The sequence below is a fragment of the Sceloporus occidentalis genome, unplaced genomic scaffold (genome assembly GCF_023333645.1).
Source record: "Sceloporus occidentalis isolate IW3139 unplaced genomic scaffold, rSceOcc1.0.p SCAF_6, whole genome shotgun sequence".
Classification (NCBI taxonomy): Eukaryota; Metazoa; Chordata; class Lepidosauria; order Squamata; family Phrynosomatidae; genus Sceloporus; species Sceloporus occidentalis.
This window is the reverse complement of record NW_028316986.1, coordinates 140,868,925-140,874,924: the sequence shown is the minus strand read 5'-3', so window position 1 is coordinate 140,874,924 and position 6,000 is coordinate 140,868,925.

The window sequence follows — 6,000 nt, the reverse complement described above, 5'->3', positions numbered from 1 at the left end:
ACTCCTGCTACTAGTCCTTGTGAAGGTTTGGGGGATCAACTGGGTTGGCAATATATTTTTGTTTTTAAAATTTTGTACAAAAACTCTAATTGTGAAATTTCCATGACGGTGATTACTTATGTTTCCTCTCAAGCTTTCAATCAATATGTCTTCTATGTGACAATATTGAGCTTTGCTCCCATAGTACTGGTTTAATGTCATAGAATCCTAGAATCTCCCAGCTGGAAGGGACCCTGAAGGATCATCCAGTCCAACCCTCTTCTGCCATGCAGGATGACATAGGATCCAGGATTCGATTCTCCGCCATTGGGTGATCTTGGGAAAGTCACATGCACTCAGCCTCAGGGGGAAGCAATGGCAAACCCCCTCTGAACAAATCTTGACACCAGCCCCCCATGATAGATCTGCCTTAGGGTCCACATAAGTCAGGACACACAGCAATAACAACAACATGACATGAATTGTTAAAAAAACATTTTGGACCCTGGGGGGCCATGAGTGGTACTTTCCCTACCCTGTGTTAGCAGTTGTGCATTTTCAGAGTTAACGTAAAGGTGATATCTATCCAATCCAGTTTTTATTGCACAGTCAGTTGTGCAAAGGTTGAGTGGGTAGTTGTACTACAAGAGGTGCCACAACCAGCTGCATAATCAGCACATAAGTTGCACAACCAATTTCACAATTCTTTTGCAAACTGCTAGAGCAAAGGCATGATCCAGCATGACTGCTGTGGCCGGGAGAATCATTTCACTAGTGTGACATTGGATTTAGGCACAAAAGATTTCTAATTTGTAATAGTTCTTCCTAGGGTGCTCGCAGTACATGTGGTATTCTGCATACATAAGTAAATATTCACTGGTGTATTCCCTGCATATCAATAGTGCTGCCTTGCTCACATTCCAATTGTTGTTGTTCAGAATGCAAAATATCTTCCAAGTTTCTTCTTTGACTTTACATTTCTTGGAATTTTAAAAATTGGGCAAACCCATACATTCCTGAGGTGCCACTGAAAATAGCTCACCTGTATATGGCTCACCCCCTCATTCTCCCCATAAAGTCTAGGGACACCACATCAAATGATGTGGCATCCCAAGTTGGGTGCCTTTTTTGGACAGTATGTTTTTTTAAAAAAATAAAAATTAGTTATACTTTGAAAACCAAAAGATTTGGTTAGTTATCATTATATTTAGATTTTTTTTTTTTACAAAAAGAAACAAACCTTTGGTTATCCTGTTTTTCAAAAGTAATTAAAATAGCCCTCCCTCATTAAATATCTGAATGTTGAAACCTGCTGCTCTGTGACACAAAACACATTCTCTTCCAATCCATCTTGTCACAACAACACTAAGAGGGTGAAATACACAGTCCAAGCCAGTTCTTGGACCATGTGATATTCCTTCTCTTCTTGTTATTAATTACCCTCAGGTTGACTCCGACACATGGCATTGGAGACATCTCCAAGATCCCCTGTTATCCACTGCTCTGCTCAGGTCCGACAAACTCAGTCCTGTGTCTTCCCTGATTGTCCATCCGTCTGACGTGCAGCCTTCCTCTTTTTCTATTACCTTCTACCTTAAGTACCATTATTATATTTTCTAATGATTCCTGCTTTCTCATGATGTGGACAAAATATGACAACCTCAATTTGATCATCTTGGTGTTTAGGGAGAGTTCTGTTCAAGGACCTATTTGTTTGCTTTTTCAGCTATTCACAGTATTCTCAGCACTCTCCTCTATCATTTACTAAATTCACATACCTGTAACTACCAGTATAAAAGTTACATGACACAAAGTGATATGGTGAAATCACACCATCATTATTCCAACAATGAATTCACTCCAAGTTACTAGTAGCTTTTCTAGTTATTAGTAACTAAATATCAACTCAGGTTCTGTATTTGAGAAGAAAGGAAGAGACAGAGAAAAGATTAGTGCCCCTCTGCCCTCTAAGAATCTGCACACACATTGTGCACACACACCTAGGCAATTTTTAATACTGTTCCAGAATACAAATGCATAATCTATTATTGTACTCTGTAACTTCTATGGACTGTTTGTCTTTTTGCTCCTCTTCTAAGCATGATCGGAGGCTCTGATTTCAGCAGCACTGAAACAAAAAAGAACTTTTCTTTTTACCCCAGGGAAAAGCACAACTGAAGCCATGTGCTGAATCCAGTTTCTTTATATTCTACCCCTGCCGTGTTTCACAAGATAATATCTTCTAAAGTCTCTGGAAGGATATAGCTTTGGTCCCAAAAACATCAAGAACTAAACCGATACCACTCTTTGCTGAAGCCTTTGGATTTTGTTTACCAAGTTGAATCATCACTTTTAAAAATCCTCTCCAACCCCCCTCCCCCGGTGTACCGTCCCATTGAAAATCACTGAATAATCATATGCACATGAATAACTGTTTTCAGGATGTATTCCATAAATCTTACTATCATTTACAATCTTTAGCAATTACTGATGGCCTTTAAGGCAGTACAAGGCTGGAAAAAAGTCTCAGAGGATCATGAATAATGGCTCTGCATTAGTGCAATGTATTCAGGGAAGATAACTGCCAGCAAGAAGAAGCCAATTTGGTACGGATCCAAATGTAGCATTCCATAATAGTTCATAAGCCTTGAGGGACGGGACAGTACCTGCAGGATTAACCTGCCAGATGCACACATTTCCAAATTTACTTTTTGACACTTCAAATGTTTTGGCTTTAGGCAGCCAATGAAATCAATGGTTCTTTTCCCACATAGGCTCCTTGTAGGCCTGAGCCTTTGATTTATATTGAAAGAAGTAAAATACCCTCTTGCTTTGCTAGTTTGCTAGCAGAACAGCGATGTGATGAAGACTTAGCTTTCCATAAGTACACAATACATTAAACCCATGGTTTTGGTAAGGAGCATCAAAAATACCATAGACAAGCATAATAAGAAGACACTCTCAATCACTGCTTACTCTCCAAAATTTTATAGATGATAACTGGGACACATGTGGCCAACAAACATCACAGTGTGGTCAAAATGGCAGAAGTTAATTAATGAGGAAGGACCCATAATTTGAGAGAGGCTGCAGCAGTTTCCTTTTGCCTGGGTCTACTGGGAAGGGCAAGATTCCACCCTCCTCTCCTCTCTTCCATACTGAGTTGAGTGCAAACTACTACGTTCACATTTTGAACTCAGTTTGCAACAATAAGTAAGTTGAGGACAAAGGGATAAAGTGAGAGGAAGAAAGAGAAACTGAGACATTGGAGTTTATCACACTAGCAAGATTCCATGGGAAAACAGGAGTTAAACTAGATTTAAACCAACAAAAACCCAGAAATGCTCAAAGTTTATCACACGACGTCACAGTTAATGGGAAATAACATGAAGTTAATCCAAAAGCAAAGCAGAGAAAAACGGCAGCTTTTTACTTTCAGAACAATCTGATAGTAAAAAAGCAGCCGTTTTTCTCCGCTTTGCGTTTGGATTAACTTCACGTTATTTCACTTGAACAGTCCATAGTGTGATAAACTAACTGAAATTACAAATTTGGTTTAAATGTGAATGTACTTTAAATCACGTTTAACTCCTATTTTCCCATGGGATCTCCCCTAGTGTGATAAAGCTCATTGAGCGTTATTGCATGAGAAAAGAAAGTGGAAGCAGAGCTGGAGATAGTGGCTTTCTCTGTACCTTACCGCACAACATTGTAGCACTTCAGTTTTCTCCCTGTGGAGGATGGTCATAAAAGTGTGTCTGTTGCCCGGTTGGAAAAAATCAGTTTGACAAAAGACATGCTTTTACAACCATCTCCCATGGAAAGAGAATGTAAGTGCTATGACAACATGCAGTAAGGTACGGAGAAAGCCGCTACTCTCCAACTCTATTTCCACTTCCTTTTCTCATGTGATAAGGCTCATTTTAAAACAGCTGAAATGTGGGACTGCAGAGGATTAATCAGGACTGTCCCTGCCAACTTGGACAGTTGGAGGGTATGTCATTATGATGAACCCCTACATTTCAATTAGCTCAATGATGCCACCTAGAATCCTAGATCACATCAGAGCCCTGCAGTGCAATCTGAAGATTGCAAGTTTCTGCCTAAGGAGATTATCGCATTACCTTTGCTCCCGGCATAGATAGAGGAGGCAGATCTTATCACATTCATCTGTTGCCGTGCAGCAGGCAGCCTATTTGCAACCAGGCTTCTCCAGGCTTTTCTCACATCTTTTCATGAATGGGACTTTCTGTTCTTGAAAAGCTGTGGCAGAAGCCCAGGTTGCAAACGGGCTGCCTGCTGCCTGGTGACGAGTGAATGTGATAAGAACAGTTTTCTTAAAGTTACATCCTGCATCTCTGCCTGGAGCAAAGGTAATGCAATAATCTTTTTTGTCTCTGCATACACATCCCGAAATAATCTGTTTTTCCATACTGCTGTAGCTAATTGTTAGTAACCAACTCATTTTGTAACAGAAATGCAAAGTAGCGACTTGTATACTCCCCTCAAAAGAAGACATGTGTCACCAAAATAAGATAAAAGAAGGTACAATTTTACACAAAGTGTGCACTTGCTGATTGTTAGATGCAAAATTGAAATAATTACTGTAGATAAAAACCAAGAAATAATTACAACAATTTGAAGAGAATGGCAATATTTTTCACCATACTGATATGTAGCAACGGATCTCCTCAAAAATAACCCCCCTGGAAACTACAAAGTAAAAAGATATTTCAAGCAAGTGTGGAACAGCTGTATCCCAACAATTTTGAAGAAAAGAATGAAAAACTGCTCTGTTGGGAGTAACCAACAGCCTGTCTCCACTAAGGGGCAGGCTTTGATTAACCTCTGCTTTCAATAAAACAGATATTAACTTAAGTTTGGGACTGAATCTTCCTAACATCATTGACTAAAGAGGCCAACAGTGTGCTCTCTCAGGCCATTTTCCAACCAGGAATTATTTTAAATGCCTTTAAATTTCAAATAGCCACATAGGTAAGGGGCTGAGCAGACATGTATAGAACTGACTTGTGCTTTCCATCCCAAAAATTTATTGCACTGTGACTTACCACCAAGTAGAAGTGCCCACTTTGTTTTGGTTCCACATCCCTCCCCTTAGCCCCATCCACTGCTAGAGTACATGAACATGAGATACATTCCCAATTGGAATTTGACTGCAGGGCTGAAAAATGATCCCCTCTTCCATCCTAGCTCTTTTGGTTTGTTTCTCATCATCTCAGTGAATGAGGTCTTATCCCTTTCTTTTCTTGTGTTTTACCTGGACACCACAGCAAATCCATCCATAATACTATTGGTTAACTAAGAGTGCATCTACATGGTAGAAATGATGCAGTTTGACACCACTTTAATTGCCATGACTCCATTCTACAGAATCCTGGGATTTGTCATTTTGCGGGGCACTAGCACTCTTTGGCAGAGAAAGCTAAAGACCTTGTAAAACTACAGATCTCAGGATTGCATAGGATGGAGCTACATCACGTAAAGTGGTGTGAACCTATATTATGTCTACAGTGTAGATGTTCCCTAGGTCAGTTTACTTGAATCCTACTGATTTTAGTAATATTCCCTGCTCGTAAGCATAAATGTTCATGGTTGGTTTACCCATACCTTTCATAATGAAGTGCTATATATCCCAGATCTGGAGTACTCAGTGTGCAACCTGAGTGACTTCTCTAAGGGACCACTTCTGTTACCACCTGCTTCTGGCTGATCATACACTATTAAAATGTTTGGTACATAAGTGTGGTATTTATGCTAGCAAGAAAAAGAAATTTCTTTTGGATACAGATGTGGTTAGAGCTGTCTCCTTTATGGAGAATGCAACTTGTCCACAAAAGAGGACAGAAGGAAATCCTGGATTATGAGGTCCAGGAAAGTCATAACATCACAGATGGGGTTTATTCGAGAAATTCAGTGCTTGTTATTGTTGTGTGCCCTCAAGTTGTTTCCAACTTATGGCAACCTTTAAGGCAAAGCTATCATGGGGTTTTCTTGGTGACT